At 34.5% G+C, this 23582-nt stretch overlaps 1 long non-coding RNA gene across 1 annotated transcript; it reads left to right on the top strand.

Moving 5' to 3' along the window:
• The first annotated feature begins 20818 nt into the window (after window positions 1-20818).
• Window positions 20819-22900, top strand: LOC113736966 (uncharacterized). Its single transcript, XR_011812674.1, has 2 exons — window positions 20819-21162; window positions 22094-22900. It is a non-coding gene; the product is annotated as an uncharacterized lncRNA (long non-coding RNA).
• The last annotated feature ends 682 nt before the right edge of the window (window positions 22901-23582 follow it).

The following is a 23582-nucleotide window of genomic DNA, read 5'->3' as shown; positions in this document are numbered from 1 at the left end:
TATACGAATCGTGAGCGAGTATAGGGTATTAAGGGTCGATCCCACAAGGAAGATTGCAATTACCGGTACTACTAAAGCTTCTCTATTATTTAGACTATCAATGAATTATAACAAATTTTACCTACTCAAATTATACAAAATAACAAATGAAAGCTCCTTGGGTTGTGGTATCCCTAACTACTCATGCAAGTGCTATATTTGGATCATTGAATACTACATCTAGGCTAATTATGGTGTAATTTCCTTATGCATTTGAATCCTACTTTCGTAGTGAATCAATTATACTCATAACTAATCCATACCTATTTTCATAGTTATGAAATTAGCTACAAGTTCATTTCTTCAATGAAATTACATGAAATGAATCACTAAAAACCACATAAGTGCACCTCTACTTTCGTGAGTGTACTCCCTATGTTTAGCACTTCTTGAACTAGTGTTAAATCTCAATTTTCATTGCAGAAACAACACCTTAGATAATCACAATTAATGGTACCAGATTAATCATGATTTCAAGAGCTAAAGTGCTAAATAACTTGCTCAAATCATAGCAGTCAAATAACCAAATAATAAACACTAACAATTATAGAAAGTTCAACCAAACCCAAGGTATAAACTTTAGAAACACATAATGAACACAAAATCCAGAACTTGTATATTAACTAAACTTGGAATCAAATACAAAAGATAAAGAGTTTGGAAGGAATACAACCCTTGTCACATGAGCTTTCTTCCTTGCCTTCTTCATCCTCCATCTTCATCCTAATCTAGATAATAAACAAGAATGGAAAAGCTACACTACTCTATACTAAGCTAAACTAACACTAGGGAGATGAAAGAGCTACATTTCTGCAGCTTCAAGCTTTCTCCCGTAGCTCTCTCTATTTTTCTGCTATGAACTCCCCCCTCTATTTTTGCAATGCATTTTGGCTCTTTTATGATGAAAGGTGGTCAAGAAATGAGGATTACATCTCCCTTTTACAGCTGGGAATGTTTCTCACATGTCTAGCATCCAATGTGAGTTGGTGGAGGTGAAATTGATTTTTTACGCGTACAGAGCAGCCTTTTCTGACCAGTGATCCGAGCTGCTACAGTACCTCGGATCCACTAACCCAGAAACAACCGAGGGTTCGGATGAATAGTGGATCCGAGTGTGGATCACTTGCTCTGTTTTTGGCCCAATTTCAACCAATCTTTTCTTGATGTTAGAGGCTGAACCAGCTCTTGACCAAAACATAAAACTTGTAGCCCTTTGAGTTAGCTTTCCAATGCATCAAGAATCACCTCATTTGGATCTGTGTAGGCTGAGAAATGACCGAAATACCCTTGCCTGCTCATTGCCCTGTTCCAGTTTCGACCAGTAGAAATTTGCTATTGTAATTCGGCATTTTGACCTGGAAAACCTTCAAACTGGATTTAGATGTCTTCACCAAAGTTGTAGATCTATCTCTTATCTTCAAATGGGTTCAAGAAGCATCCCAATCCGATCATTGTAACTCAAGTTATAGCCGAAATACGAAAATGTGTCAAAACTGTCAAAATACACAAAATCCAAGTAAAAAGTGATAAAAACCTCATTTAATCACTTAAAAGCATTTTTCACCAATTATAGCCAAAATGATTCATATTCTTCCAATAATATAACCAAAGTGACTAAAAATAATATAAAATGTCATACAATTATTACGTAAATTAGTCACTTATCAAACTCCCCCACACTTAAATCATTGCTTGTCCTCAAGCAATTCACACATAATCAAATGCAATGATTCAAGAGGTGAAACAATATATGCACTTTGTCCAATTTAATTCCTCAAGACTTGGAAAATAATTATTATATAATTATTCAATTTACACTAAATACTCATAATATCAAGTAAAGGAAAGATAATTATACCCTAAATTCAACAAGTTAAACTTAATCTCTTACCCTAACCTAATTTCACAAATAAGCAACCCACATAGTCGATTTATAGCCTTCCTCCTCCTATAATCATCCTTTTCTCAAAATTTTACATCTAAGAGGGATTTATTCATACTAATTTTACTTAATTAGTGAGAATGCCTTTTTACGCGAAAATCGACACTTTTAGGTGAAGATTCCCGGTTACTCAACATTTCACTTATTCAAGTTGCAATGCATACTCTTAATTCAAGTACCTTTTTACGCGAAAATCGACATTTGTAGATGCCAACCCCCGGTTACTCGGTACAAAAATCATTGGAGTAGAATAATTTTTTCTTTCTTTTCTTCTCTTTTTTTTTTTTTTTTTACTAAAGGACAATAAATAGATATTCCCTCTTAGAAAATATATAAGACTAATCAAAGGAGGAGTATAACCTTTTATCAACTATGTCAATCACTTACTTGCAAAATTAAGTAAAGAGAAGAAATCTCATTAAACATGTAAAATTATAGGCATAATTTTCCTCACTTTACCAAATATACTTTCTAAAATGTAAAAATTCTAATTGCATAATAACTATTTCCAAGTTAAATGAGGACTAAACCTTCCAAAATACACATAAAGTTTCAACAATTGGAAGAATAAAAACATTTAAAGTTGGAACAAATTAGCCCTTTTTGAATGAAAATGCAAAAATTTGAAGAACTTTTGGGCCATAGTGACATATTGGACAAGATGTTAGACAAATTTTGACGGAGTTTCCCCATATAAATGGAAGAAAACTCCCTGCCAACAAACCCAATTTCAGGCAAATTATCCACATGGCAAATAATTCAAACACAATTCCAATATTTCTAAGCATTTAAATCCACAAAATATCATCACATAGCATTAGAATGCAAGTTCACATATTTCCTCCCCCACACTTAAACTTCACATTGTCCTCAATGTGAGAAAAGGAAAATAAAGAAAGAGTAAAAGAAAATACTCCCCTTATGACTTGCGCAATCCGAATCCATGTCCAAGTGATGAATTTCCAACTTTACTTGAAAGAATGGAGACTTCAATTAATGCACCTTGAAAAAAAAACAAAAATACAATTCTTAAGAATAAAAGCTTGCAACCAACAAGAAGAAAAGTGGAGTTGAAGGAGGAAAAAGAGGGAAGAATGAAGAAAAGTGGTCCGAGGCTTCGTTTGGAAAGGATCCGAGGTCGTTTTTGAAAGGATCCGAGGTCGGATCATGATAAGTGAGCTCGGATCAAGAAGCTCGAATTTTTTCTGATTGCAGAAGTGGATCCGAGGCCTTGGATCCATACGGATCCGAGCTCGGATCAAGAAGCTCGAAGTTTTTCTCTGATTGCAGAAGTGGATCCGAGGCCTTGGATCCATATGGATCCGAGGCCTTGGATCCATTGAATCTGCACTTATTGCAGAATTTTTGCAATTTTCAGTTTGACCTCAATTCTTCAAAATACACCCTAGATCATTTCTATGTCAAAATAAACCATTCACACACATGTAAAATGATCTAAACATGCATTCTAAACCTCTTTAATGCATCAAAAACCATAATTACTGAATTTGAGGTATTGAGATCTTTGATCAAACTTCGCCTTTTTCACCTCATTTGGTCACTTTTGCATCTTTTTCCAAAACCTACAAATGAAAAAATAACAAAATAACTCAAACTCATACTTTAAACATAAAATCACTCCAAAGTAACACCAACTTAAACAAGCATTGGGTTGCCTCCCAATAAGCGCTTCTTTAAAGTCAATAGCTTGACTATTTCTCCTCATTTTTCAAGGAGGTTTAGTTAACGAATAATCCACCATTTTAGGCCTTGGTGGATCATTGTAAGGTGACTTAATACAAAAAGACACATGATCTAATGATGTGAGAGATGGAAGTGACTTACATATTCCAAGTGTTTCATAGATATTACCTTGAATATGCACCACTTGAGAACTTACCAAAGGAAATGTCATAAGAGTATCTTGGGCAGGAATACCTTTAGAACCTATACTTTCACTGCACTCCTCAAGAGGGGTGAAAAATGAGTCATTAAAACTCACCTCTTGAGGCTCAAAGTTAGTTCCAAAGATATTATCATGTGAAATGGACATTTGCTCATTGAAACACAATTGAGATTCATCATTTTCATCAAAATGCAACCCATTTTCACATACAACATTCCCATCATTCATGCTAGGATCATTTTGCACATTATTAGAGGAAATAACTTCACACAATGCATTCAATTGCTCATGTATTCTACCAAAGTGAGAAGCCAATTCATCTATCCTTTCCTCAATCCTATCAAAACGGTCGGAAGTCACATTAGCTAATTTTTCTATAGCTAACTCCCAAGATGGCTTAGAATCATTAGCTACCATTTCAATTGCCAACTCCCAAGATGGTTTTGATTCATATTGGACACTTTCAGGTTGGTAATCATAAGAATATGGAGAATCACTATATACACATTGATTATCCCAACCATAAGCATTAGCACTATATCGATCAAAACAGGGATTGTAATGCTCTAATTCATCATAATAATCCACATTTTGTGCTTGCATGCATGTGTTAGTAGCATGATAATCTCCACACAAGTCACAAATCACATGATAAGAATTAAAAGTATTAACATTCCTTCTCTGCTCAATTTCATGCATCATGGTGTCCATTTGAACTTGTAACTTAATTACATCAAATTTTGCCTTTAAGCACCTTAAACCATCTTCAAAAGACATACATTCAGTAAATTCTTGGTTACCTCTATTAAAGGAGCTTTGCACTTGGTAACCATCCATTACCAATCTTCCATTTCTCAAGCATTGTCCTCCAAATTGTCCTACCCTTCTCATCACCTAAAATTGCTTTTAAACAACTTAAGAGCAAAATTAGTAAGAAGAATAGGTGATAAAATGCATACACACAGAAAATACTAAAATGACAGAAAATAACATTCACACAATAACTAATAAAATGTCTAAACTAATAAAGTTACTCTTCACACCGATATTGCCAAATCTTCCCCGGCAACGGCGCCAAAAACTTGACGTGCGCGGAGTATACATATACAATTAAGCTCATCCTAATCAAGTTTTACATTTATAAACTCCTAAACACCCCACACGCGATTTATCGCAAGTATACGAATCGTGAGCGAGTATAGGGTATTAAGGGTCGATCCCACAAGGAAGATTGCAATTACCGGTACTACTAAAGCTTCTCTATTATTTAGACTATCAATGAATTATAACAAATTTTACCTACTCAAATTATACAAAATAACAAATGAAAGCTCCTTGGGTTGTGGTATCCCTAACTACTCATGCAAGTGCTATATTTGGATCATTGAATACTACATCTAGGCTAATTATGGTGTAATTTCCTTATGCATTTGAATCCTACTTTCGTAGTGAATCAATTATACTCATAACTAATCCATACCTATTTTCATAGTTATGAAATTAGCTACAAGTTCATTTCTTCAATGAAATTACATGAAATGAATCACTAAAAACCACATAAGTGCACCTCTACTTTCGTGAGTGTACTCCCTATGTTTAGCACTTCTTGAACTAGTGTTAAATCTCAATTTTCATTGCAGAAACAACACCTTAGATAATCACAATTAATGGTACCAGATTAATCATGATTTCAAGAGCTAAAGTGCTAAATAACTTGCTCAAATCATAGCAGTCAAATAACCAAATAATAAACACTAACAATTATAGAAAGTTCAACCAAACCCAAGGTATAAACTTTAGAAACACATAATGAACACAAAATCCAGAACTTGTATATTAACTAAACTTGGAATCAAATACAAAAGATAAAGAGTTTGGAAGGAATACAACCCTTGTCACATGAGCTTTCTTCCTTGCCTTCTTCATCCTCCATCTTCATCCTAATCTAGATAATAAACAAGAATGGAAAAGCTACACTACTCTATACTAAGCTAAACTAACACTAGGGAGATGAAAGAGCTACATTTCTGCAGCTTCAAGCTTTCTCCCGTAGCTCTCTCTATTTTTCTGCTATGAACTCCCCCCTCTATTTTTGCAATGCATTTTGGCTCTTTTATGATGAAAGGTGGTCAAGAAATGAGGATTACATCTCCCTTTTACAGCTGGGAATGTTTCTCACATGTCTAGCATCCAATGTGAGTTGGTGGAGGTGAAATTGATTTTTTACGCGTACAGAGCAGCCTTTTCTGACCAGTGATCCGAGCTGCTACAGTACCTCGGATCCACTAACCCAGAAACAACCGAGGGTTCGGATGAATAGTGGATCCGAGTGTGGATCACTTGCTCTGTTTTTGGCCCAACTTCAACCAATCTTTTCTTGATGTTAGAGGCTGAACCAGCTCTTGACCAAAACATAAAACTTGTAGCCCTTTGAGTTAGCTTTCCAATGCATCAAGAATCACCTCATTTGGATCTGTGTAGGCTGAGAAATGACCGAAATACCCTTGCCTGCTCATTGCCCTGTTCCAGTTTCGACCAGTAGAAATTTGCTATTGTAATTCGGCATTTTGACCTGGAAAACCTTCAAACTGGATTTAGATGTCTTCACCAAAGTTGTAGATCTATCTCTTATCTTCAAATGGGTTCAAGAAGCATCCCAATCCGATCATTGTAACTCAAGTTATAGCCGAAATACGAAAATGTGTCAAAACTGTCAAAATACACAAAATCCAAGTAAAAAGTGATAAAAACCTCATTTAATCACTTAAAAGCATTTTTCACCAATTATAGCCAAAATGATTCATATTCTTCCAATAATATAACCAAAGTGACTAAAAATAATATAAAATGTCATACAATTATTACGTAAATTAGTCACTTATCAAACTCCCCCACACTTAAATCATTGCTTGTCCTCAAGCAATTCACACATAATCAAATGCAATGATTCAAGAGGTGAAACAATATATGCACTTTGTCCAATTTAATTCCTCAAGACTTGGAAAATAATTATTATATAATTATTCAATTTACACTAAATACTCATAATATCAAGTAAAGGAAAGATAATTATACCCTAAATTCAACAAGTTAAACTTAATCTCTTACCCTAACCTAATTTCACAAATAAGCAACCCACATAGTCGATTTATAGCCTTCCTCCTCCTATAATCATCCTTTTCTCAAAATTTTACATCTAAGAGGGATTTATTCATACTAATTTTACTTAATTAGTGAGAATGCCTTTTTACGCGAAAATCGACACTTTTAGGTGAAGATTCCCGGTTACTCAACATTTCACTTATTCAAGTTGCAATGCATACTCTTAATTCAAGTACCTTTTTACGCGAAAATCGACATTTGTAGATGCCAACCCCCGGTTACTCGGTACAAAAATCATTGGAGTAGAATAATTTTTTCTTTCTTTTCTTCTCTTTTTTTTTTTTTTTTTACTAAAGGACAATAAATAGATATTCCCTCTTAGAAAATATATAAGACTAATCAAAGGAGGAGTATAACCTTTTATCAACTATGTCAATCACTTACTTGCAAAATTAAGTAAAGAGAAGAAATCTCATTAAACATGTAAAATTATAGGCATAATTTTCCTCACTTTACCAAATATACTTTCTAAAATGTAAAAATTCTAATTGCATAATAACTATTTCCAAGTTAAATGAGGACTAAACCTTCCAAAATACACATAAAGTTTCAACAATTGGAAGAATAAAAACATTTAAAGTTGGAACAAATTAGCCCTTTTTGAATGAAAATGCAAAAATTTGAAGAACTTTTGGGCCATAGTGACATATTGGACAAGATGTTAGACAAATTTTGACGGAGTTTCCCCATATAAATGGAAGAAAACTCCCTGCCAACAAACCCAATTTCAGGCAAATTATCCACATGGCAAATAATTCAAACACAATTCCAATATTTCTAAGCATTTAAATCCACAAAATATCATCACATAGCATTAGAATGCAAGTTCACATATTTCCTCCCCCACACTTAAACTTCACATTGTCCTCAATGTGAGAAAAGGAAAATAAAGAAAGAGTAAAAGAAAATACTCCCCTTATGACTTGCGCAATCCGAATCCATGTCCAAGTGATGAATTTCCAACTTTACTTGAAAGAATGGAGACTTCAATTAATGCACCTTGAAAAAAAAACAAAAATACAATTCTTAAGAATAAAAGCTTGCAACCAACAAGAAGAAAAGTGGAGTTGAAGGAGGAAAAAGAGGGAAGAATGAAGAAAAGTGGTCCGAGGCTTCGTTTGGAAAGGATCCGAGGTCGTTTTTGAAAGGATCCGAGGTCGGATCATGATAAGTGAGCTCGGATCAAGAAGCTCGAATTTTTTCTGATTGCAGAAGTGGATCCGAGGCCTTGGATCCATACGGATCCGAGCTCGGATCAAGAAGCTCGAAGTTTTTCTCTGATTGCAGAAGTGGATCCGAGGCCTTGGATCCATATGGATCCGAGGCCTTGGATCCATTGAATCTGCACTTATTGCAGAATTTTTGCAAATTTCAGTTTGACCTCAATTCTTCAAAATACACCCTAGATCATTTCTATGTCAAAATAAACCATTCACACACATGTAAAATGATCTAAACATGCATTCTAAACCTCTTTAATGCATCAAAAACCATAATTACTGAATTTGAGGTATTGAGATCTTTGATCAAACTTCGCCTTTTTCACCTCATTTGGTCACTTTTGCATCTTTTTCCAAAACCTACAAATGAAAAAATAACAAAATAACTCAAACTCATACTTTAAACATAAAATCACTCCAAAGTAACACCAACTTAAACAAGCATTGGGTTGCCTCCCAATAAGCGCTTCTTTAAAGTCAATAGCTTGACTATTTCTCCTCATTTTTCAAGGAGGTTTAGTTAACGAATAATCCACCATTTTAGGCCTTGGTGGATCATTGTAAGGTGACTTAATACAAAAAGACACATGATCTAATGATGTGAGAGATGGAAGTGACTTACATATTCCAAGTGTTTCATAGATATTACCTTGAATATGCACCACTTGAGAACTTACCAAAGGAAATGTCATAAGAGTATCTTGGGCAGGAATACCTTTAGAACCTATACTTTCACTGCACTCCTCAAGAGGGGTGAAAAATGAGTCATTAAAACTCACCTCTTGAGGCTCAAAGTTAGTTCCAAAGATATTATCATGTGAAATGGACATTTGCTCATTGAAACACAATTGAGATTCATCATTTTCATCAAAATGCAACCCATTTTCACATACAACATTCCCATCATTCATGCTAGGATCATTTTGCACATTATTAGAGGAAATAACTTCACACAATGCATTCAATTGCTCATGTATTCTACCAAAGTGAGAAGCCAATTCATCTATCCTTTCCTCAATCCTATCAAAACGGTCGGAAGTCACATTAGCTAATTTTTCTATAGCTAACTCCCAAGATGGCTTAGAATCATTAGCTACCATTTCAATTGCCAACTCCCAAGATGGTTTTGATTCATATTGGACACTTTCAGGTTGGTAATCATAAGAATATGGAGAATCACTATATACACATTGATTATCCCAACCATAAGCATTAGCACTATATCGATCAAAACAGGGATTGTAATGCTCTAATTCATCATAATAATCCACATTTTGTGCTTGCATGCATGTGTTAGTAGCATGATAATCTCCACACAAGTCACAAATCACATGATAAGAATTAAAAGTATTAACATTCCTTCTCTGCTCAATTTCATGCATCATGGTGTCCATTTGAACTTGTAACTTAATTACATCAAATTTTGCCTTTAAGCACCTTAAACCATCTTCAAAAGACATACATTCAGTAAATTCTTGGTTACCTCTATTAAAGGAGCTTTGCACTTGGTAACCATCCATTACCAATCTTCCATTTCTCAAGCATTGTCCTCCAAATTGTCCTACCCTTCTCATCACCTAAAATTGCTTTTAAACAACTTAAGAGCAAAATTAGTAAGAAGAATAGGTGATAAAATGCATACACACAGAAAATACTAAAATGACAGAAAATAACATTCACACAATAACTAATAAAATGTCTAAACTAATAAAGTTACTCTTCACACCGATATTGCCAAATCTTCCCCGGCAACGGCGCCAAAAACTTGACGTGCGCGGAGTATACATATACAATTAAGCTCATCCTAATCAAGTTTTACATTTATAAACTCCTAAACACCCCACACGCGATTTATCGCAAGTATACGAATCGTGAGCGAGTATAGGGTATTAAGGGTCGATCCCACAAGGAAGATTGCAATTACCGGTACTACTAAAGCTTCTCTATTATTTAGACTATCAATGAATTATAACAAATTTTACCTACTCAAATTATACAAAATAACAAATGAAAGCTCCTTGGGTTGTGGTATCCCTAACTACTCATGCAAGTGCTATATTTGGATCATTGAATACTACATCTAGGCTAATTATGGTGTAATTTCCTTATGCATTTGAATCCTACTTTCGTAGTGAATCAATTATACTCATAACTAATCCATACCTATTTTCATAGTTATGAAATTAGCTACAAGTTCATTTCTTCAATGAAATTACATGAAATGAATCACTAAAAACCACATAAGTGCACCTCTACTTTCGTGAGTGTACTCCCTATGTTTAGCACTTCTTGAACTAGTGTTAAATCTCAATTTTCATTGCAGAAACAACACCTTAGATAATCACAATTAATGGTACCAGATTAATCATGATTTCAAGAGCTAAAGTGCTAAATAACTTGCTCAAATCATAGCAGTCAAATAACCAAATAATAAACACTAACAATTATAGAAAGTTCAACCAAACCCAAGGTATAAACTTTAGAAACACATAATGAACACAAAATCCAGAACTTGTATATTAACTAAACTTGGAATCAAATACAAAAGATAAAGAGTTTGGAAGGAATACAACCCTTGTCACATGAGCTTTCTTCCTTGCCTTCTTCATCCTCCATCTTCATCCTAATCTAGATAATAAACAAGAATGGAAAAGCTACACTACTCTATACTAAGCTAAACTAACACTAGGGAGATGAAAGAGCTACATTTCTGCAGCTTCAAGCTTTCTCCCGTAGCTCTCTCTATTTTTCTGCTATGAACTCCCCCCTCTATTTTTGCAATGCATTTTGGCTCTTTTATGATGAAAGGTGGTCAAGAAATGAGGATTACATCTCCCTTTTACAGCTGGGAATGTTTCTCACATGTCTAGCATCCAATGTGAGTTGGTGGAGGTGAAATTGATTTTTTACGCGTACAGAGCAGCCTTTTCTGACCAGTGATCCGAGCTGCTACAGTACCTCGGATCCACTAACCCAGAAACAACCGAGGGTTCGGATGAATAGTGGATCCGAGTGTGGATCACTTGCTCTGTTTTTGGCCCAACTTCAACCAATCTTTTCTTGATGTTAGAGGCTGAACCAGCTCTTGACCAAAACATAAAACTTGTAGCCCTTTGAGTTAGCTTTCCAATGCATCAAGAATCACCTCATTTGGATCTGTGTAGGCTGAGAAATGACCGAAATACCCTTGCCTGCTCATTGCCCTGTTCCAGTTTCGACCAGTAGAAATTTGCTATTGTAATTCGGCATTTTGACCTGGAAAACCTTCAAACTGGATTTAGATGTCTTCACCAAAGTTGTAGATCTATCTCTTATCTTCAAATGGGTTCAAGAAGCATCCCAATCCGATCATTGTAACTCAAGTTATAGCCGAAATACGAAAATGTGTCAAAACTGTCAAAATACACAAAATCCAAGTAAAAAGTGATAAAAACCTCATTTAATCACTTAAAAGCATTTTTCACCAATTATAGCCAAAATGATTCATATTCTTCCAATAATATAACCAAAGTGACTAAAAATAATATAAAATGTCATACAATTATTACGTAAATTAGTCACTTATCAAACTCCCCCACACTTAAATCATTGCTTGTCCTCAAGCAATTCACACATAATCAAATGCAATGATTCAAGAGGTGAAACAATATATGCACTTTGTCCAATTTAATTCCTCAAGACTTGGAAAATAATTATTATATAATTATTCAATTTACACTAAATACTCATAATATCAAGTAAAGGAAAGATAATTATACCCTAAATTCAACAAGTTAAACTTAATCTCTTACCCTAACCTAATTTCACAAATAAGCAACCCACATAGTCGATTTATAGCCTTCCTCCTCCTATAATCATCCTTTTCTCAAAATTTTACATCTAAGAGGGATTTATTCATACTAATTTTACTTAATTAGTGAGAATGCCTTTTTACGCGAAAATCGACACTTTTAGGTGAAGATTCCCGGTTACTCAACATTTCACTTATTCAAGTTGCAATGCATACTCTTAATTCAAGTACCTTTTTACGCGAAAATCGACATTTGTAGATGCCAACCCCCGGTTACTCGGTACAAAAATCATTGGAGTAGAATAATTTTTTCTTTCTTTTCTTCTCTTTTTTTTTTTTTTTTTACTAAAGGACAATAAATAGATATTCCCTCTTAGAAAATATATAAGACTAATCAAAGGAGGAGTATAACCTTTTATCAACTATGTCAATCACTTACTTGCAAAATTAAGTAAAGAGAAGAAATCTCATTAAACATGTAAAATTATAGGCATAATTTTCCTCACTTTACCAAATATACTTTCTAAAATGTAAAAATTCTAATTGCATAATAACTATTTCCAAGTTAAATGAGGACTAAACCTTCCAAAATACACATAAAGTTTCAACAATTGGAAGAATAAAAACATTTAAAGTTGGAACAAATTAGCCCTTTTTGAATGAAAATGCAAAAATTTGAAGAACTTTTGGGCCATAGTGACATATTGGACAAGATGTTAGACAAATTTTGACGGAGTTTCCCCATATAAATGGAAGAAAACTCCCTGCCAACAAACCCAATTTCAGGCAAATTATCCACATGGCAAATAATTCAAACACAATTCCAATATTTCTAAGCATTTAAATCCACAAAATATCATCACATAGCATTAGAATGCAAGTTCACATATTTCCTCCCCCACACTTAAACTTCACATTGTCCTCAATGTGAGAAAAGGAAAATAAAGAAAGAGTAAAAGAAAATACTCCCCTTATGACTTGCGCAATCCGAATCCATGTCCAAGTGATGAATTTCCAACTTTACTTGAAAGAATGGAGACTTCAATTAATGCACCTTGAAAAAAAAACAAAAATACAATTCTTAAGAATAAAAGCTTGCAACCAACAAGAAGAAAAGTGGAGTTGAAGGAGGAAAAAGAGGGAAGAATGAAGAAAAGTGGTCCGAGGCTTCGTTTGGAAAGGATCCGAGGTCGTTTTTGAAAGGATCCGAGGTCGGATCATGATAAGTGAGCTCGGATCAAGAAGCTCGAATTTTTTCTGATTGCAGAAGTGGATCCGAGGCCTTGGATCCATACGGATCCGAGCTCGGATCAAGAAGCTCGAAGTTTTTCTCTGATTGCAGAAGTGGATCCGAGGCCTTGGATCCATATGGATCCGAGGCCTTGGATCCATTGAATCTGCACTTATTGCAGAATTTTTGCAATTTTCAGTTTGACCTCAATTCTTCAAAATACACCCTAGATCATTTCTATGTCAAAATAAACCATTCACACACATGTAAAATGATCTAAACATGCATTCTAAACCTCTTTAATGCATCAAAAACCATAATTACTGAATTTGAGGTATTGAGATCTTTGATCAAACTTCGCCTTTTTCACCTCATTTGGTCACTTTTGCATCTTTTTCCAAAACCTACAAATGAAAAAATAACAAAATAACTCAAACTCATACTTTAAACATAAAATCACTCCAAAGTAACACCAACTTAAACAAGCATTGGGTTGCCTCCCAATAAGCGCTTCTTTAAAGTCAATAGCTTGACTATTTCTCCTCATTTTTCAAGGAGGTTTAGTTAACGAATAATCCACCATTTTAGGCCTTGGTGGATCATTGTAAGGTGACTTAATACAAAAAGCCACATGATCTAATGATGTGAGAGATGGAAGTGACTTACATATTCCAAGTGTTTCATAGATATTACCTTGAATATGCACCACTTGAGAACTTACCAAAGGAAATGTCATAAGAGTATCTTGGGCAGGAATACCTTTAGAACCTATACTTTCACTGCACTCCTCAAGAGGGGTGAAAAATGAGTCATTAAAACTCACCTCTTGAGGCTCAAAGTTAGTTCCAAAGATATTATCATGTGAAATGGACATTTGCTCATTGAAACACAATTGAGATTCATCATTTTCATCAAAATGCAACCCATTTTCACATACAACATTCCCATCATTCATGCTAGGATCATTTTGCACATTATTAGAGGAAATAACTTCACACAATGCATTCAATTGCTCATGTATTCTACCAAAGTGAGAAGCCAATTCATCTATCCTTTCCTCAATCCTATCAAAACGGTCGGAAGTCACATTAGCTAATTTTTCTATAGCTAACTCCCAAGATGGCTTAGAATCATTAGCTACCATTTCAATTGCCAACTCCCAAGATGGTTTTGATTCATATTGGACACTTTCAGGTTGGTAATCATAAGAATATGGAGAATCACTATATACACATTGATTATCCCAACCATAAGCATTAGCACTATATCGATCAAAACAGGGATTGTAATGCTCTAATTCATCATAATAATCCACATTTTGTGCTTGCATGCATGTGTTAGTAGCATGATAATCTCCACACAAGTCACAAATCACATGATAAGAATTAAAAGTATTAACATTCCTTCTCTGCTCAATTTCATGCATCATGGTGTCCATTTGAACTTGTAACTTAATTACATCAAATTTTGCCTTTAAGCACCTTAAACCATCTTCAAAAGACATACATTCAGTAAATTCTTGGTTACCTCTATTAAAGGAGCTTTGCACTTGGTAACCATCCATTACCAATCTTCCATTTCTCAAGCATTGTCCTCCAAATTGTCCTACCCTTCTCATCACCTAAAATTGCTTTTAAACAACTTAAGAGCAAAATTAGTAAGAAGAATAGGTGATAAAATGCATACACACAGAAAATACTAAAATGACAGAAAATAACATTCACACAATAACTAATAAAATGTCTAAACTAATAAAGTTACTCTTCACACCGATATTGCCAAATCTTCCCCGGCAACGGCGCCAAAAACTTGACGTGCGCGGAGTATACATATACAATTAAGCTCATCCTAATCAAGTTTTACATTTATAAACTCCTAAACACCCCACACGCGATTTATCGCAAGTATACGAATCGTGAGCGAGTATAGGGTATTAAGGGTCGATCCCACAAGGAAGATTGCAATTACCGGTACTACTAAAGCTTCTCTATTATTTAGACTATCAATGAATTATAACAAATTTTACCTACTCAAATTATACAAAATAACAAATGAAAGCTCCTTGGGTTGTGGTATCCCTAACTACTCATGCAAGTGCTATATTTGGATCATTGAATACTACATCTAGGCTAATTATGGTGTAATTTCCTTATGCATTTGAATCCTACTTTCGTAGTGAATCAATTATACTCATAACTAATCCATACCTATTTTCATAGTTATGAAATTAGCTACAAGTTCATTTCTTCAATGAAATTACATGAAATGAATCACTAAAAACCACATAAGTGCACCTCTACTTTCGTGAGTGTACTCCCTATGTTTAGCACTTCTTGAACTAGTGTTAAATCTCAATTTTCATTGCAGAAACAACACCTTAGATAATCACAATTAATGGTACCAGATTAATCATGATTTCAAGAGCTAAAGTGCTAAATAACTTGCTCAAATCATAGCAGTCAAATAACCAAATAATAAACACTAACAATTATAGAAAGTTCAACCAAACCCAAGGTATAAACTTTAGAAACACATAATGAACACAAAATCCAGAACTTGTATATTAACTAAACTTGGAATCAAATACAAAAGATAAAGAGTTTGGAAGGAATACAACCCTTGTCACATGAGCTTTCTTCCTTGCCTTCTTCATCCTCCATCTTCATCCTAATCTAGATAATAAACAAGAATGGAAAAGCTACACTACTCTATACTAAGCTAAACTAACACTAGGGAGATGAAAGAGCTACATTTCTGCAGCTTCAAGCTTTCTCCCGTAGCTCTCTCTATTTTTCTGCTATGAACTCCCCCCTCTATTTTTGCAATGCATTTTGGCTCTTTTATGATGAAAGGTGGTCAAGAAATGAGGATTACATCTCCCTTTTACAGCTGGGAATGTTTCTCACATGTCTAGCATCCAATGTGAGTTGGTGGAGGTGAAATTGATTTTTTACGCGTACAGAGCAGCCTTTTCTGACCAGTGATCCGAGCTGCTACAGTACCTCGGATCCGTATGGATCCGAGCTCGGATCCACTAACCCAGAAACAACCGAGGGTTCGGATGAATAGTGGATCCGAGTGTGGATCACTTGCTCTGTTTTTGGCCCAACTTCAACCAATCTTTTCTTGATGTTAGAGGCTGAACCAGCTCTTGACCAAAACATAAAACTTGTAGCCCTTTGAGTTAGCTTTCCAATGCATCAAGAATCACCTCATTTGGATCTGTGTAGGCTGAGAAATGACCGAAATACCCTTGCCTGCTCATTGCCCTGTTCCAGTTTCGACCAGTAGAAATTTGCTATTGTAATTCGGCATTTTGACCTGGAAAACCTTCAAACTGGATTTAGATGTCTTCACCAAAGTTGTAGATCTATCTCTTATCTTCAAATGGGTTCAAGAAGCATCCCAATCCGATCATTGTAACTCAAGTTATAGCCGAAATACGAAAATGTGTCAAAACTGTCAAAATACACAAAATCCAAGTAAAAAGTGATAAAAACCTCATTTAATCACTTAAAAGCATTTTTCACCAATTATAGCCAAAATGATTCATATTCTTCCAATAATATAACCAAAGTGACTAAAAATAATATAAAATGTCATACAATTATTACGTAAATTAGTCACTTATCATATATCAAGAACCTTATGCCTCAATCTCTACCAAAGTTTTTTTTTCTTTTTTTTTTTTTGTGGCCACAGGTGCAAGAGAAAGATACAAGGTTTTTTTTTCTGGTTTACTTACTTTTTCAAGGGCTGACCAAGCAATTTTTGGGTAAAATCTACGAATCCAAAATGGTTAATTTAAGTTGTTTAGTAGCTTTTAGATCCAAGCTTATAAACCATTCATTTCCCGTCAAAATTAGGTTATATTGGGGTCAATAAAAAAAGAAATTCATGTGCAACGGGCCAACGGATCTTCTTTCTACATGCTATGTGTTTTTTAAATTAGTATCAAATATCAGGTTGATTCCATAAATACATATATTGAATTTTGAAGTTATGACAACTAGTTTCAACTCTTAACCAAATCCAAAACTAATATCATATTTTTGAACGTTAAATTTACTACAACTTAAAATTCAAGTTTTATTTATTTATTTGACTAGTTGGTGATAGATTCATCAAACTTTGTATAATAGTTGTTGCTTTTTTTGTGTCTTAATTTAATGTCATCTTATTTTGCTTAATAGTTTTTGATAGTTAATTATGTAGTTAATTAGGATTTATGTATACACTGAGATAAGTAAAACCACTGTGTACTTTTCTGTAATTTAAATATTTGGTAAGATTGTTAGTGGAGTCAAACCAGCTCGAGTCTGGCTTACTTGGCCTAAAAAAAAAAAAAAAAGACCCACTAAGACTTGTGTTTAATAGAGTCGGCAGAGTTTGAAGAGGTTTGAATTAAATATGAATTGAATTTGGACTTTATTAGGTTTAAGCCCAATTAAGGCTCGAGCTATGTGTATTTTACCCTCTTATGGTTTGATTCTTTATCGTATAATCTCCTTATAGTTTAAAAACCTATACATAACCCCCTCATGATTTAGATTAAAGTGTCACTATTAGTTTTACAATTAAAACCAGCTATCAAAACTAAAAAGTTAAAATCAACTGATAAAATTCACAAATTCACCACTCCTTTTTTCCATTTTTTCTTTTTCCTTTGGAAAGAGCAAAGAAGATTTTACAAAATGTATTTTGACCTACTAAATCTCAATAAATCTTAATTTTTTGCAAATCTTAATAAAACTTAATTTTAATTAAGATTATAAAAAAAGACACGTGCATAAGTTGTAGTTAGTGTTTTTAAACTCGAACCGATGACTGACCAGACTGAGCCATCGGTTCCCAGCTTTTTTGGTTCAACTAGGCGGGTCACTGGTTCACTACTTTTTATTTATTTTCAAATTTTAAAAATTCTCAAAAAATCATGATCTCCATTCTCCATGGTGTTCCTGCACATAGAAATATCACTAGATCCCAAGTCCTCTAATTTCACCATCATCACCTAAACAAATGATTTAAAACAATCTTTGTTCACATTAAATTTAAAGTAATCTCTTCCCAAAAATCAAAGAAAAACTTTTAAATCCCCTAAAAAAATTTCTTGGTCACATGAAAAAATATTAAAAAAGAAAGCAAAATTTCATATTTGATAGACAATTTTTTCATACTATAAAAACAAAGAAACAGAGAAAAATCAAACGAACAAAAAAATTGCAAATCAAGAAAGAAACTTTCAATTCAGCATATATTGAAAACAACAAAAAGAAAAATTCAAATGAAAAGATGAAAAAAAAGGAGTTCAACATACACACAAGAGAAAGAATAAAACTTTAAAAAAGATTAAACTAAAATGGGTGGAATAAAACACCAACAGATTAAACTAAAGAGTGGGATTAAAAGGATGGTGACAAAGAAAAAATGGTCCAGGTGGCCTATTAGAATTTCTATATCTGGGGCCAGCAATGGTCCCCTCCATTAGAAGGAAGCAGCAGATCAATATTCATTAGGAGGCTCCTCCACAGGGATTCTTCAAAATCAACATTGATGGATCATCCTTGGGGAACCTAGGGAAAGCAGGAGCAGGTGGCCTAATTAGGAATCACATGGGAGAATGGCTGGGAAGATCCTACGGGAGCCTGGGAACTGCTACCAACATTGTTGCTGAATTATGGGCATTAAGGGACGGGCTCTGCCTAGCTAAATCTCTTAATATTTCGCATTTGGTCATTGAGTTGGATGCAAAAGTTGTAGTGGACATCCTAAACACTCAAAATTTAAACACTCAAAATTTTGACACTCATGAATTTTCCCCTATCATCGTTGATTGCAGGACCGCCTTGTAGAGCTTCGAGCAAACACATATTAGGCACATCTACAGAGAAGCTAACAGATGCACAGATTTTTTGGCAAAAATGGAAACAACAGCCAGCCAAGAGTTCACTTGCTTGTCTTGTAAACCCACAGCTATTGGTAGGTTGTCAGAAGAGGACTGTAGGAGTTTTTGTTTGCCCCGCATTGTAAATGCTACTTAACTCTTTTATTACTATTTAATGCATTATATCTTTTGTACCAAAAAAAGAATAAATGACTATTTTTGGCTTTGTGCAACGCATGATTATCAAAGGTACAATACTCCGAGAGTAGACAAATGCAATTGCACCAGAGTTTTTTTTTTTTTTTTTGTTTTTTGCTATCAACATTTATACATCTTCGTATCAACCAAATCAAATAAAATAGCAAAATAATCCTAGCCAATAATTCAAGGCTATCTTAAACAAGGCAAGCAGAGCTGAGTGGCTAACCCTTCCCCAGCAATGGCGTTTTGGCCTTTCGGAAACGGGATAAAGTTTAAATATGTAAAGCTATTTAGATTTTAGTTTCCCCTCACCCCTTTTCTTACATTCTCCTATTTTCTTCGCCAACAAAAGTTAAGTCTTGCTGGTGAGTTGGTTAAACAACTCGACATAAAGTCCGATGGAGATGTATTTCATGAACTCTTTAGTTAAAGACCACATCACATACTAGCCGTTAGCCTACTAATGTACAAGGCTATGATTTGCATGAGGATGATAGGGGAACGATAGGATCGGCCATCTTCTGGAATTGTACTCCTGGTAACTGAACTTCCTCATAGTTTCTCTTCTTTTCGTTTTCTCCCCTTCAAATATTCCCCATTTTTCTTGTTTATGATTCTGCATGCAAATATACATTGAAGGAAGATACTTTTCCATATGAATCATGACTCCATGTGATAGAAACTAAACAAAAGATGACTCATCTTTTTTTTTTTCAACTATTATCACATTTGCATAACTATTTTGTACCTTTAGTGGCCTTTTGTAGTTTTTTTTCTCTTTTTCTTTTTGTAGAAAAAGTGGTTTCTTATAGTTGAATTGTCGATCAAATAGCTTTAAAAGTTGACATTGCCCAAAAACAATTGAGCAAGTTTTCAGCTCAAACATGACCTTGGGGCAACACTAAGATTGTTCTCATTATGTAATCAAGAAGACAAAATTGGAAGGTTTGACAGGTTTGTTTCTTATCGTGAATCACTTGTCATGATGCTTGGAGTGTGTTTGGATTGGAATTTATTTGGAAATATTATTTTTATTGCATCATAAATAATTTTTTTAATCAGCATTTTATTATTTTAACTATTTTTTATTTTACATACATCACATTATGAAAAGTTCTACAGTATAATTTTTAATTTTTTTAAAAAGTAATCGTCAAACAGACTTTTTATTGGCCTTAATAACTACTGAATTTTGCTTGTTCTTTTAGAGTGTCACACTTGATCTACAAATCATTGATGCTTTATTTCTTTTATCAGATGGAAAATAGGAAGCGGTCAGAGTGATAAAAGAGGCCATAGATAAGGAAAAGAAGTCACATTCAAGATGATTGAAGGAGATCTGATGGAGTTCCACTAGAAGTTCCTTTTAATTAACACTTTGGAAATGGCGCCTTACAAGTTTCATTTCGCAAAAGTTGGCGTAGATTGATAATTTACTCTCGAGTCTCGACCTACGCTAAGGTCTGTTTGGTTGGACGAAAAATATTTTCCAGAAAATGTTTTCCTAATTTTTCAGTGTTTGGACACAATCTAATTTGGGAAAATGATTTCTGGTGGAAAATAACTTCCACCGAGGGAAGGAAAATAACGTCCTTACCTATTATTCTGAAGTTATTTTCCTTTCTTAAAAGCACGGCCTCTTCTTAAAATCACGGCCTAAAGGCATTCTTGCACTTCGGTAGATGCCCATTCTCAACGATTGAAGACCATCGATTGAAGACTTATCGGCAAACCAATCCTTCTTCGCCGGCAGCGCCTCCAGCTCCGGCGAAGACCCACTTCCAGAGGTAGGCTACTCTTTCAACTGGGTTATTCTCTTAATCCTTCTTCTTACAGGTCTTGGGCTGAAGCTCTTCATCATTTTCTATTATTTCTTTTCCTACTTTCTTGAATGGTTGGATCATACAGCAATTCATTGTCCTGGCGAGTCAAACTTATTGCTTGCTTATTGATCGTTAGTAGTATTTTTACTGGAATTTCTAGTTTTGAGTGGGGCAGTTTTCTTAATTTATGCATAGTAGGTTTTATTGTTGATTTTTTTTGAGAACCTGCTTTGTTCCCTTAAGGAATTGCAGAAAAAGTTTCTTTCTTTGATGACTTTTGTATCCCATTAAGATAATTTTTGCTACACACACACAATCACACATTGCGTTTGCTTGTGTTCATTTCTTGGAGATTGTACAGAGCTTGATGAAGCTCTGATAGTACTGTACAAGTTATTACTGGTAATTTTGGACCAAGAAAACTCAAAAAAGGAAAGGATAGTGAATAATTGAGCAGGATTGTTATTACAGATTTCTATTTGTTTATGGCATTTATTGTTGCATTAGTTTTGCTGGGATTTTCTAGAACCCTGTATCAAGCATACAACATTAGAAAGATGGAAAACGGGAAAAAAAAAAGAAGGGAAAATGAAGACACTTCTGGTTTGTTAGAAAGACTGAAAATGTTGGTAGCTATGGAAAAGATAATGAAGCTCTGATGTTACAGTTGCCTGTTCAATTATTTTGGAACCTTACTTCAAGCGATAGGGATTTTCTTGCATCGTTAATTTCTTCTGACATAATAGTAAGCTCCCTTTAAAGATTCACAAAAAGTAATAGATCACAGTCAGAATGCTCCAATAACAGATAACGTACATTCAGATTATGTGTCTTTGGAGTTTGGAAGATCTTGTTCCATTAGCAATGGCTAATTTTGAAGCTCTCTCCATTGAAGGGTTGAGGATTCAACGTGGCTAGTCAGATGCAGAAGCACCTTCAAGCATTAGGCCCCAGTTTACTAAGAATTGGACCTCCGTAAGCCAGAATGTTAAACTAGGTGGGGTTATGGGATCTTTGGGATCCGCTCCATTGCAACTTTTGGATGTCAAAGGGGATGATGGTATTGCTGAGTTAATCAAACTCTCTATCTCATTGGATGAACGGTTCAGGTTAGATGCAGTAGATATTGATTATGAGAATGAAGTTGATGGAAAGATGTTGAAAATCTTAGCAGCTTATCATGCTGATCTTTTCAATTTAGGTGGTTTACAGATGACTAGAAATGGTCTACGAGTTAAATTATCAGGTAGTAACAGTCATTTGTTCAGTAACAACTTCACATTAGCTCTTAGGTTGCAGCTCAGAGATCCTTTTCGTGACTTTGAAATGGTTGGATCATCAATGCTTGCTCTGGCTCAAGTTGAAAGAATTTGTATTCCTGTGCATGGCGAAATGCACAGCACAAATAGAGAAACGGATTTGAGCAACGAAAAGGATGATCTGAATGAAGAATTTGCTATGGAAGGAACCAGTGCTGAAGAAAATCATAAGTGCATCAATGCACCATTGACCATTCATCTGTCTATTTAAAATCTCGGTGTCCATGTCGCAGGTTTTAATGTTGAGCCAAATGGTAGGGGCATGTTAATTGATCCTAGACAGCTACAATCTGGGTCTCGATGGTTACTTTCTAGTGGTATGAATAGGACAAGCAAGCATCCTTTTCCCATGTCCAATCAAAATCATCCATTTTCTTACGCAATGATTTGTATTGAATCCATTTAAGAATTCATGGTGTAATTTGAATAAATATTTTATAAAAATGATAATATGATTATAATGGATAGAAGCTAAAAAACACTTATAATGAGATGAATGTTTTGAGAATAGAAAAACATTTGCAACATATCAACAAATATTAAAAAAGGAAGTCAAAAAATATTTTCACTGACAAACCAAACACTAGAAAATTATGAAAAAAGGAATTTGGAAAATATTTTCACTAAATAACCAAACACTGGAAAATTATGAAGAAGGAAGTGATTTTCCAGGAAAATGACTTCGATGAAAAATATTTTCCTGGGGAAAATATTTTCTGTCCAACCAAACGGACCCTTGAATTTGGGAAACTAAACGACGGTGTCCCTGGTCCAAATATAGCGATGGACTTTGCCCTCAAAGCACCATCTCGAATGAAGGGGCATTAAATCATCATATATGGCATGAAAATGTGTTTGGGAGCTCCAAGCACTAAAATCAGTGTGTTGATCGAACAAATGAAATTAAGCTGATGAAGACTATTGTACCAAGTGGAAAATGGATTGAAATTACTTTTGTGCTTGCTCCTATGAATCGTAATAATAATAATTTATGTACTTAAATGTTTTCTTTCTCCTATGAGTTGTAATAATATTTTTGGGCTTTGCTGTGCTCTTAAAATTTGT

Source organism: Coffea arabica, chromosome 3e, assembly GCF_036785885.1.
Source record: "Coffea arabica cultivar ET-39 chromosome 3e, Coffea Arabica ET-39 HiFi, whole genome shotgun sequence".
Taxonomy (NCBI): domain Eukaryota; kingdom Viridiplantae; phylum Streptophyta; class Magnoliopsida; order Gentianales; family Rubiaceae; genus Coffea; species Coffea arabica.
The sequence above is the reverse complement of the archived record's forward strand: the minus strand, read 5'-3'. Positions and strand labels throughout refer to the sequence as shown.